The following is a 13,111-nucleotide window of genomic DNA, read 5'->3' as shown; positions in this document are numbered from 1 at the left end:
AGATCATGAAGACTGTCAAGGAAAGCTTTGTACTTGCATTTATCTTTTCACCCTCCTCAGGTTGTTTAACAGTGAGGAGTGAATTTTGCAAGGTTTGTTTCAGGATCTGTGGCTGAAAAGGACTCTCCCAGAACTGTCACTCAGTCCTTAATGCCTGCAGGTCTCCCTTGTCTGAAATTATATGAAATTAATATAAGCTTTAGCCATTTCCAAAATGTGTTCATCCAATATTTAAGCTTTCAAAGTGATTACAAGGTTGGACAGGGCTGTTCTTTGGCTTCTGTCTCTAGAAACCTGAAATACTGCTGTACAATTTGAGAAAGAAAATCAGCTGTTCTGATGTGTAAACCCCAGGCACATGTCTGTCTTTGAATAATATATCAAGGATCTCAGAGTAAAATCTCTTAATAATTTAACAATCAACCCAGAATCTTTCATTGTGCATATCTGCCAAAAAGAGATAATAACAAGATGGATGATCAGGTACACCTTTGCATCCTCTGATGTTAAAGCTACCTAAATGAATGTAAACCACAGCCAGTGAGATTCCTATCTCAGCTCTGGATTGGTGGCAGTTTAACACAGTGGAATCTGGTTATCAGGAGAAAAAAAAAACAAAAAAAACCAAAAAAAACCCCACCACAGATTAGTGAGAAAATCACTGACCTGGGAATTGGAAAATTTGGGCTGTATTTCTAGTCTTATCACTGGCCTATTGTCCAACCTTCATCAATTCCTGTTTTCCTTTTTTTCCCTTATACAATTTCTCTATTTAGGTGCCAGGTGGCAGAACAGAACTGAAGAGAAAACTTCCATTCCTGTGGGCAAATACTGGTCCCTCAACTGATGCTACTTATGCCTAATTTAAAATGAACATATAGTCCTCGAGAAAGGGACCAGGCAGTTGCACTGATCGGTGGAGTACAGGATCCTTCTTCAGCTCCATCTCCTGTTCTGGGCTCATGAGTTTCACATTGCTGGCTACATGGTCGTTCAGCTTCAACAGAGGAGTGAAGAAAAAATATTATCTCTCAGTTCACCCCCCTACCAGATCCAGTTCATGCACAGTTACCTCACTGTGAGGTTATTACACGGCTGTGTGTAGCAGCAATCTACCAGTCACTCAGCTGTACAAAAGACAGAACTTCGGCTACTTATTACGAAATAAATGACTTAGGCTCCTATACTAAGGACCGGTTTCAGGCTCTGCAAATCCATTATACATAGTACCATACAAAAAAAAATTATGTTTTAATTAAAAAAAAAAAAAAGACCTGGCTTAGAAATCTGATTTCATGCACTTTCTTTTGGGTATTTCCTATTGGATTATAGAGTTAAATTATCCAGTATGCTGGTTTTGGTGTTCCCTTTCCACTGTCATTCATCGCCATAAGTCTGTTGAAGGGAGAGGCAGTAAACATCAGGTGTACGACACAATCCCACCGACAGTTGTATCAGCACCATTAAGACAGCAGTGAACTGGATCATGACTAAAGAGCGAACAGCTAGAGAGAAATACTTGTGACAGCTTCACTGTCAGAGCAAACAAATCTTACGGTTGCACTTTAAGTCGTACAAGTAACTGGGATCACAGCTTTTGGAAACATTAGCACCAAGAAGCCAGAGAAGGCAAGGCAATCAGATGACCCAGATTCCTTCATAAAAAGAAAGAATTTCTTTCCTTAAAAAAGCTTATTGTCCTGCTGTATGCAAATCACTGACTGTTGCCAAACATATTTATATTTTTTTTATTTTTATTTATTATATATTTATATTTATTTATATTCTTATCTGTCTGAACTTCTCTTCTTTTAAACTCAAGACCTCATTCAATCCTGAAGTGAAATGTTTCATTTCAAATTCAAGCTTCTTTTGGAATGAAAGTGGAAGTCTGAAGCGGAACACTTCATCTTGAATCAAAGTGATCTAGCGTTCCCCGAATGGTTTTTGCTGTTTTTCACATCTGAAGCTGCTAAAACTGAGATAACTGAAAAAAATATTTTAGTGTTGATAAAGCTTCATCTTTTTTTTTCCTGAAAAATGGATTCAATTAATAGATGCTGGCTAGTTTTATTAGGATTGCACACAGCTATCAAGGTCTGTCCACAGATACTTGAGAAAAATTGATTCCCATTGCTCAGCTGTATATCTGGAATTTGTGGCTAATGTGGACACAGCAAAAAATTACTTGAGAATTTCCCCTCAACAGGCACAGAAGCCCTTCTGCATCCGCAGATATCGCTAACTTACTTCTGGTAGCAACAATTCAACCATTTCCAAATTAAACTTTCTTTGTTTAGAGGCCACTCTATCTTGTCAGGTTGACAGGATCTCAGTTTATGCTTCAAGAACTTCAAGAACTATGCTTCAAGGCTAAAGAGGCAACTACTCCTTAAAACCACTCTGTTCCAGCACAGAGACGAATGAATGTTTGGGTTCCAGTGCTGTTTCCTACTATTATGTAGGTGGCTCCATCCCAGCTCAGCAAGGCCTGACTGGAGCACTGCGAGGTCTTGCAGTACAAAAGAAAACAACAAATAATTTACAGGTGTGAGTGATCCCAAAAGATGCAAAGAATTACAGGAGTCTTTCTGACAGTAGTCAGTAACTTCATCTCTTTTTCCCATACCACACAGCATTGTGTCTGCTTGTTTGTTATAGTCTGGTTGCTTATTTTCCTATATTTATCAAAATCAGTGGTTGCAGGTAGGTTTTGGAAAGGGAATAACTGAACAGTTTGTGAAATCAAGGCTGAAACTCCAAAGTCTCTTGAGCAATGGCTCCGTCGTAACAAATTTTACAGTGCTGAAACTGTTGAGAGATGCCCCCTTCATTTGTATGTGAATAAATCTATCCAGAAGTGACATGAAAGGAGCAAATAATGGTTGATGGAGAGCAAATGCATTAGACAAACTCTCCCATAAATACACATATTAGTACCTTTGTGGACCAGAGGGATTAATCTACAGATGGTAAATTGTCTGATGTGTGCAAGCTGACAAGGATTTTCAACCTTCAATTATTGTACTAAATAATTTTATATTTAATGCAAGATTTCTGCCCCTGAACTTTGCTTTATATTGCTATTACTAGAGGAGTACTGTCAGCTTTAGAGCTAAAGTATTTCTGAGACTGAAAAGTGCCATTTACAGCTACTGGTTGAAAGAGACAAGATAAAATTAGAATCTGAGATTACTTGACTTGTTCAGGTGAAGTCACAAATCAGCCCCCGAGGCAGATACTCTGGAATAAAATTGACCAACAGAAAATGTTACCGAGCTGCTCTTCCATCATAATTTCACTGCAGTCAGTACTGTAAACACCAAGCACACAGATGGCAAAGCATCAGTGTCAGCTGTGAACACTGCCTGTGAGCTATTGGAAGCGTTCATTTTCTCATTCCTCCTTCCACCCTGGTGTAACTCGGCTGCTGCAAAGCCGCCACAGGCCCACAGGAGGGGAAACAAATTCACAGCGGAAAGCCTAGGGAGCTTTAGTTTCTAATCACAGAGAGGGAGAGGGCTTGCTGCATCCTAAAATCCAGGTCAAAACAGGGAATTATTTCCAGTTTTCACTTGTAAAGAGGCTAGCTCTATGGGGAAAGGCAGATTAGGCAAACACTTTGTGAGACACCGCTGCAGTGAATCATCAGGCATTGAGTTCCCGGGGGGCACTGGCGGCAGATACATATGGGAACCTCAGAGGAGAAAAGGCAGCCTTGGGAGATCGGTGCTGCTAAATTTGAACTGTGACCTTATACCTGTTATGAGGCTCTTCTGTTGTTCACATAGTTGGTGAGATGTCTTGTTGCTGTGTATGTTCTTTCCCTTAGGAAGGACGAGAAATGCTCCCTATCTATTTTCACTTTGAAGTCACTTTGACCTCACAATGGTCAAAGCACAATTCAAAAGCCAAGCTCGTCTCTCACTGTCTTTAATGTTCTTTCCTTTCACCTTACGTGCAAGAAACAACATGGACTGCTTGTCCTGAAGCTTTACAAAAATAAGCAGTGCTGGCATGACAGCAGTTTTTGCTTGTTTGGGTAAAGGACTTCATGGCACAGCATATAAGCAGTAACAGGTCTTAATCCTACTCCGCATACAAAGTGTGAATAATGTCAGCCAAACATTTATGAATCCAATCAAAATTAGCCTAGAGACAGCAGTCTGTTGTCTGCTTGCGAGTAAATCTACTCTTTGAACAGGAAATAAATCGCTTTGGTAATGGTACCACATTTTTTTTGTTAAATCTTTCCACAAAGGAATAGGTTGATTGTTCAAGATAAAACAAGTTTGCAGCAGGTGCTGCAAAATATGTAGTGTGAGCTGACAGCCAAAGCTGCCTCTGTGGACATATAAATGCACCTTAGCACAAGCAGCAACACTAAAGTTCATTTAAGGACCCAGCAAAATAACTGACCTGACACGGAGAGCAAATTTCAAAAGGAAAGGTAGACACCTGCAAAATGTCCTTTCACACCATCATATGAGCTGCTCAGAGGAAAACAAATGCATCATCAGGGTACTTCCCACACAGGTTTCTTTGTTTGGCAATGTATAGAACTGGCATCAGAGGGGTGATACCTATAACCAAGTTTATGTCCCATTATTTGGCTGCCACTGACTGGCTTAAACTAATCAGCCACTGAACCGTAAGTATAAACACATACTTGGCCTCTGCACAGAAAATAAGTAAAAAAAAATCGGCATATGCTCAGGTGAGATCTCTGCTATGGCATGCTGAAGTAGAAAAGGACAAGATTAATTTTGAAGCAATCCTAGTCAGTCTTCACTGCTGTCACCTCTTGTGATCCTTGTCTAGCAACTTCTTATCCAATATCTTTCCAAAGTGTTTATGTTTAGGGCATGTTGCTTAATTTTAAAGCCAGCATTTTGTTTTACTGAGGTGTTTTCAGACATGAAGGGAAGGCAATGGAGCAAAGGGAGTTCCTTGCCACTACTAAACAGAATCTACTGTCTTTGGCTCAGTTTTTTGTTTTAGTGAGATTATTCTTTTCAGCAATGCAGCCATAAATGAGACAGCTATACAAACAGGACAACACATTGCACTTCTGAGACCAAAATGAGCAGCAGAAGGGGATTTATCTCAGCCCGGAGAGGCTTTGCTACTAGAGGGAAAAAACACACGTTTTAGTATCTAGATGTTATGTGGGGATTTTTTGCAAAATGCTCTTCCACACGCTACAGCTCCGCTCATCATTTACTGCAGTGTGCTAGCAACAAAGCCAACAGCTTTCAGCAAGGGTGAAGCTTATGCTGATGCAAACTTTTCAGATCCACTCATTAAACTAACATCTGGAAACCTGTTAATCAGAGCTACAAGGTTACTTTAACACTCTCGGTGGTTTACACTCCTCGGTAAGACTTTCCATTTTGTGAAACGATTAGTTACTGTTACACAGAGAAAGAAACTGAAATTTGTTCCTGATTACGCTCTCAGCAGTCATCCAGTTATAAAGCAATGCACCTGGAAATCACTTGTCTGAGTGCAACACAATGAAGGTACTAAGTCGCCTATAACAGCTCCCTTCAGTCCCAACTTGTGCTTTATTTTTAAGGTTATGGAACAGGCCATTTGAGACAATGTTAGTGCTAATTTTAAAAATCTTTAGAGTCTTCATCTTGAATGCCAGCAGACTCATTTGAACCTGAGAAGGTACGACGATCACTTACAATCTCCTGAGGATGGACAAAAACCCATGCATTTAAGTTCATTCTTCCAAAGCTGCCTTTGGTATCTGCCTTTGTTATCATTTAAGTACAAGGTTAATCAGAGTAAAAAGGGCAGACTGAGGGCTGTTTCTGGCTGTCACTGTAGCATGATACACTGTTGACAGAAACAATGAAAAATATAGGCTGATTTTTCTGGAGCCAAACTGAAGTTAGGATTTGTGAGCTAATCTAAACAGGATAGCGAAGTTGAATGCTGTGGAAGGGAAATTTCCCCTGAAGACATTTCCCAGATGCACTTGGGCTTTGTTAAGTTGTTTTTTTTTTTTTTTTCTTTTGACTTAGACATTCACTCATGTCCTGATCCAATGATTTCAGGGGTAACTTCAGACACTTTACTGCCTTAGGACACGAGTGGTCTTGGAAATCGCCAGCATTTCTTCACCTTTACATCTGATTACAGACATATGTTTTGGGCAATGGAGAAAGCATGCTCCTAACTCTAATGAATTAGTACTACAAGAATGGATTATTCTGAGAAAAACCCAGCACAACTAAGGAAAAAAAAAAAAAGTGTAATCATGAAACACATTCTTGTAAATCTTCCCTAATCCAAAACCAATTACGGTAGACCCAGTCCACAGCCATTCCTAAAGCCAAGTAAATATCTCCTGAGACAAATGGTCATCTGTGCACATTTCCCCAAAACTTTTGACTTCGGTTTTGCATCAGGTCCTCTTCTAGCAATTCAGGCTCTTCAAGCAAGGAACAGCATTCAGAAAACAGCTTTGAATATGTTCTGGTCACATTCCTCTGCGTTGTCACTCTGCATTTTCCTTCCTCTGGCTGCTTGTGCCTAATCATGAAAGAAAATCTTTTGCTATACAGTGTTACAGCTTGACAAACATTTTGGAGAGGAAGGCAAAGCCCTGGGACACCTATGGTGTCTTTAAGAAGTAGAGATGAGCACTGGTATGAAAATATTTTGATAACAATGAGGGAATCTTAAATATAAAAATGTGGTTTTATTAGATGAGCAAACGCTGCCTTTATTCTAAAACACTTTTTTGAGGAGAAGAAAAAAAAAAAAAAAAACGCAAAACTTTTCCTCATCAGAAATCATGAAAGCTACTTGTCTTCTTATGAATTTTATATCTAAACTTCAGGATTTTCTCTGTGGTTTGTCAGCTTTTGGGAAATGCATCAGAACAATTTAAAAAATTGCTTTGTACTATGGATAAATGCGTAGTGCTGTATGTTATGTCAAAGTCACTCCTAACTATGGAATTAAGCTGGTAAAGAAGTACAGAGTAGGCATCCAAGCCAAAATGAAGAAAGGAAGGTGATTTCTTTATGTTAATATTAAGCCATTTATACTTGACTTTGATGTGATAAGTAAATTTTATTTAGCTAATTCTGCTTCTCTTTTAGAGAATGAAATATGGCCATTTTCCCAGTTGAAAAGGATCATCTGTAAATCACCAGTACTCAGTCTTCTGAGATTCCAGGGGACGTTTCTGTTCCTTTCCATTAACTGTACTAAATAAGAGTTGGATGATTTTTTTTTTTAAATTAAATAGTTACTAAAGTCCTCATACTGATTGACAGAAAAAGTGTAGTCTCCTCATCTATCCTCAGACATTTGTAATACAGTCATGAGCATGTGAGTCAGTCACCTTGAGCTAACTCCTGTTATAGTCATGGAGAAGAAGTAGAGCCAGTCAGTTCTATCTGACTGGTTTTGGAACAAAATGAATTACATGCTATAATTTGCAGCTACTCTGCACCAAGTGCAAAGGAAGCCAAGACAACTAGCTCAAATGTATATGTCTACATCTGGTCAAACAAATGCCTATAAAATTGTTCAGTGAGATCAGCAGAAAGAAATTACTTCCCAAATCTGTACGGAGATTAAGGAAGAATGGTAATATTTCTACTGCTGTTTAAGGAGTGTATAAGGGGAGTATTACGTTATATGGTCAAAAATTACAGGAAGGTTACTGGTTTTTATTAAAATATAGAGGACAATAATCCATTTTGCAGTTTCTCCCTCCATTTTCTTCATATACATTTGTGACCCAATCCCACTTAAATGTAATCCCAAGCACAGTCTTTCCTGCATCTTTCATCTCCCTGTGGTGTTGTTCTTCCTTTATTATAATCTATTATGGACAAATGGTGGTTAGAGAGGTCTTCACAGCTAAGCAGAAACACATACAGAGACTGGAATGGGCCCTGGGAAAGTTGTTGTGTACATAATTAACAACAGAACAGGGCTGCCATCCTCCCTGTCTGACAGTTTAGATTGAGGAGTTTGGTTCTTTACCTGAACGCATGCCAAAGACAAGAGATTTGTCAAGCTCCCCACAGGATATAAGGACAAATACACAGAAAGGACATTTCCCTGCCGCTTCAGATGACTTCTTGCTAGGCAGTTCAACTGGGAATTGGTACATGATTTGGATGAAGAACACATGTGCCTTTGGATGGCAAAGTCAGCTCATCTAAACCCGTGCTGAGTCACAGAGAAGTAACACAACTTTCTTATGGCTCCACAAACTTCTTCTACTTACTGCAGGCTATGGAGTAAGGTACTGGATGTAATTCCCCACGCTCCATGCAAACCTCTGGATACTGAAACCCAGGTAGCCCTAGGTCAGCTAATTTTATGTCCTGTAGTTTCTTGCTTGCAACCCCATCCTGCATTACCTCTACAGAAGTGTAACTTAAAGTAATTTTTTCTACAGATATGCCACATGCAGTCAAAATATAAGGCAAATTCTATACTTCACTTCAACTTTTCCCACAGATTTTTGGTGGAAAAACAACACCTGGCCTGGGTCTATTGCAGTGGATGAGTCTTATTTTGTGAAAGTGTGCTTGGCACAATTTTTATATAGATTCTAAGCTATATTCTTGAGTGTACTGAGCCATTAATATCTTTGTCTTTTGGTTTTAGTACTTTACAGTCGTAGCAGATGTTTAGAAAATTGTGTTCATAGGATTGGATCCATTGCATCTGCTTCTTCTAATACATGCTGCTTTTCTAGCTCATAGCACTCTCTTTAATTAAAAGGCAAGAAATTTTATCTCATGCTTGACATTAATCACAAAAAAAAAAAGGAAATTATGCTTACATTACTTATAGGAACTTGTTTGTAAACAAGAACAAGAATGAAAATATTTCTCAGGTTCTCTGGATGGTCATTGTTCATCTCTGCCAGTTGACTAAAAATAAATCTAAATAAGAAGAAAACATATTATTAAGTGATGATTGGGATTAACATCACCATGCAACATTTTTCATAAGAAGCAGGGTAGATGTGTGAACAGCAGTAGCATACTGTGGGCTGCCTTGTCTTCAGCTTCTTCTATGATTTTGAATTCTCAACTTCATTTTAGCTACTTGTAGGAAGGAGAGTAGGACAACTGTTCTTCCTCCTGCAGTTAAAGCACTTTGATATCACTTGGTAATAATGTAGCAGCTGACCCCACCCTATATGTCTATAGTCTAGCTTGGACTAGACTTCTACCTTCAGATAGCTAAATTTGGGTGAGGTTAATCCTGCCTCTAGTGCTCAGTTTCCGTGTCTTTGGCTGGACTTGGTTTCTGTCACAGCCTAGTATTGTTTGAGATGCTTTAGAGAATCCTGTCTGGAGAACAGCTGCTACTCCAGGACAGAGATCTTACACAGGTCCTGCACCATATCTACCGACTAACAAATCCAATTACAATAGACACCTATGTGGTGGCAACTAATTCAAGTCAATGTCTAGATTGTCTCAGTTCCAGAGATTCTGTCCTCTGTTATCCAGGCCTACCAAATTTGTCTGTTTCAAAGAGAAATAGCCAGACATAAAAGCTAGACATCTATCCTGCTTACAACCAGACAAGATTTCCTATAGTATTCCCTCTTTTCGACACAGGGAATATCTGTGTAGCCTATAATTTCTGCCCAAACCCATAAACAGCTATGTTTTTACATTTGCTTGCTGAAAGTCAAAATGCTTTCGTGATGCATTATGCTTCCCAGGCTGTGATTCAGCATGAAATGTAAGGACACTTGGATCGAAATGGCCGGAAGTGGTCCCAAGTACGTCTGCAAAGACAACCTCCATTGCACTTAATTTATATATAAATGTAAGTAGAGAGAGAGAAAAAGCACAGACATCCCAACAATGAATAACAAGAGAAAAGGAACGCTGGTTACAAGAGCTATACTGTGGCTGAGAAAACGGAAAAGGAGACCCAAGCAAGGAACAAAGAGCAAAATGTTGAACTACAGTTTAAAGTGTATAAATAACTGGGTGATCGAAAATATCAATGTAAACATCCCCTATAACAAAGAAGGCATATGTTCTTCAAGGGAGATGCAGAACTGCACACAGTATATTATGTAAAAGACAGGAAGAACTGTTGATATCAATCTGACATGTCACTGTTGAGTCTGGTTGAGGTTTAAGTGAATAACAGGCTTGGGTCATACACTTTTATTTTGATAAACATTCTGGAAAAAACACTGGAAATATATATGGCTCTTGCAAATCAAATGCAATAAAAGTGTTAGTTAGGAAAGTGCTGTACAAAATGTCATGCACATGCTTACTATTGATAATCACATAAAGTTCATAACTAAAATTACATGTTCATAGCTAGGAGTATACTTTTTCTCAGTGCCTGCCTCTCAGATGCTGTAGAGTGTAAGCGCTGGAAGTTTACAGAAGAAATTAAGAAAGTTTATCCCCAGAAATAACTCATAGATCTCTCTCTAAAAGTTAGGCCATAGATTGAAATAAGGTTATTCAAAAGTGTGAGGTTTATTAAGAAAGATGGAAAGACAAAAAAAATGAAAATATTCCAAATAACTTCCCATTTGGAAGCCTATTAAGCTTAATATTGCTTCCCTCAACAAAATATCCCAATATGTCTTTTCTAATATCTAGTCACAAGTTATATAGACCTGATTCAATCCATAATCAGTCTGTCCTAGTCCCATAAAGTCAAATTTTTACAATAACTTGAAGATCATAGTTGCAAATGTCTTGGTTCTCAGAGATCCTAAAACCTAAGGACAGATCTTTCAATGTCACTTAGGAGCTTCTATCCAGCCATACCACTGTGCTAACATCTATGGGACGTTACTAGACTTGGACAGGAAAATAATTTCTTATCCTGTAAATGCTTTTAAGATTTCACGATTTTTTTCCCTTCTTCTTCCAACCGGTATGTCAACAAAGTCCTTCTCAATGGTAAAGAGGGAAAAAAGAGGAGACAGAGAAAAAGCCATGAAGTCCGTTGATCAGCTGCTACTGATCCTACTGCTACTGCTCTTGAATGCTGTGTCCTCTGAATTTGCCTGGAGGTTGCTGTATCCTGAGCTGATTTATGAACAGTGAATCTACATTCCTCAGTCCACTGCATATTCTCAGGCCCTTCAGATCCCTTGCAAAAGCCAAGCCCCATTTCAAAAGTGGAGGCAGTATCACAGGTGTGAGAACCGACTACCTGTTTCCCAGATGGAAGTTTAGTAAAGAAGGAGGACGCTTGACAAATTAGTACATGAATTTTTTTCCTTTGGTAATAAGAGGAAAGAAGTGTGTGATTATCATGAGATAAAAATGAGTGGCCTTTTTAAGTGAGAATTATTTATCAGAGAAAATAGCAATGAACTATGACACAAAGAGACAGTCTTCACAATGATCAACTTCAAACTTTGTTTTTCTTGTTTACCAGGGTCCAAATGATTTTTTTTTTCTGAATTTTTCTATAGCATCAGAGACATCTAGTGGCTGGAAAGCATAAAAGAGGTCATATCCTGACAGGTACTACTCCTCCCTGAAGTCCAGAAGAAAAGACGGGCCAGTCACCCAATCCAATAGAGCTGAGGGAGAGGAAACCACTTTTCCTCCTGCTTTTGCCAGTCCTGAAATATGGATCTGAGAAAAGATAATAGAGGTTGGGTGAATGGTGCAGCACGGTGCATATAGGCATGGCAATGAGAAAGTACTGAGCGATACTGGTGCCTTAAGTTCCTGTCCTGAATCTCATGGAAAAAAAAAAAAAAAAAAGGTGTTTTCTCATGGCACTTGGAATCATCAGTATAAAACTTGACTAGAAATATAATGCATGTCATCAGCTGTTACGTGGAAATCAAAGAAGTTTCTGGAAAAGCCAAGCAGATAATCTCCTGCCTACTGCTGAGAAAATCACCCTGTTGCAAACTAAAAAGACCTTAACAGGCTGGAATTCAACACTTGGCTGGACAAAATAGGACAGTTTTCTCCCTGCTGCAATTCTTTTGAAATCAGGGAGTTACACAGCAGTTCTATTTCGCCCAGTGTATTTCAACAGCAACACAAAGGTTCCTGCTTAAAAAAACCAAACCAAAACAAAAAAAAAAACAAAAAAACTTGTTAAATAGTTGAAATCTTGACTTCTGTTACCTGTACTTAAAAGTTTTGCTTAAAAATGGGCTTCCATTCCAGTGCACTTGTAATTCATGATTCCTAAGGGAAACCAGAGCTCAAAGAGTTGTGGTGCACACCTACACCTCAACTTTAAAATGAAGAGGCATATTGAGATATACACAGTGTTCACCAGCCCCATAGTGTAGATGAAATCTACAGGCTCCCCAGGTGGTTTTTCTATTTTAAACACTACTACATATGGAGATTGTATAGAAAATGAGATAGTTCAGAAATACAACCACACACTTCTTTACATTTTCCTTTAGGCAGTTATACCCAGTCTATTTGGGATGAGACAGAATATCCATTCTCTTACGTTGTGTATAAGTTGCAAAGACATGTATATATGGATTATGACAGAAAGTGGACGTGTTTTCCTGACTTGCAACATTTTGTTGCTGGGTGTGCACTAGGACTCATTTTCCTTGCTGCTTCACCCTGGGGCATGTGCAGCCCTTTGGGGAGAAAAGATAAGGGTGCCTTCCCAAGGAGTATCTGAGGATGCTGAGCCAGGAGAAACCTCTGAGATTGCGAGTGAGGCATGGAAGACACAGGAGAGAAGAGATCCAGCCATAAGGAAGCCTGCAGTACCCACAGAAAATGGGAAATTATTGAAAAGCCCTGCCAAGACTCAGAGAAGGTAAGCAAGAGATTTTTCATAGGTCATCCTCATATTTTGTTCCAAAATAAACCCTAACATTGGAGATTCAAAGCCTTCCATGTGTCCTTAGTGTGCTCTGCTTAAGAGTACAGGGAGGGTGGATGCACTTTCAGAGTATTGTACACAAAAGGACCCTTTCTGCCCAGGGTACTAGAAAGCAGAGTTAGGCCATGGTGGAATGAACATAATGCAGCATAAGCAGATAGTTGTGCAAGAGATGGAGTCTGAGACCTGATCTCTTTCATCCTCTCCGATTAAGCTTTAGGCATGCACATTATCTGTGCTTTCCAGA

The sequence above is a fragment of the Caloenas nicobarica genome, chromosome 1, assembly GCF_036013445.1.
Source record: "Caloenas nicobarica isolate bCalNic1 chromosome 1, bCalNic1.hap1, whole genome shotgun sequence".
NCBI lineage: Eukaryota > Metazoa > Chordata > Aves > Columbiformes > Columbidae > Caloenas > Caloenas nicobarica.
This window is presented reverse-complemented; position numbering follows the sequence as displayed.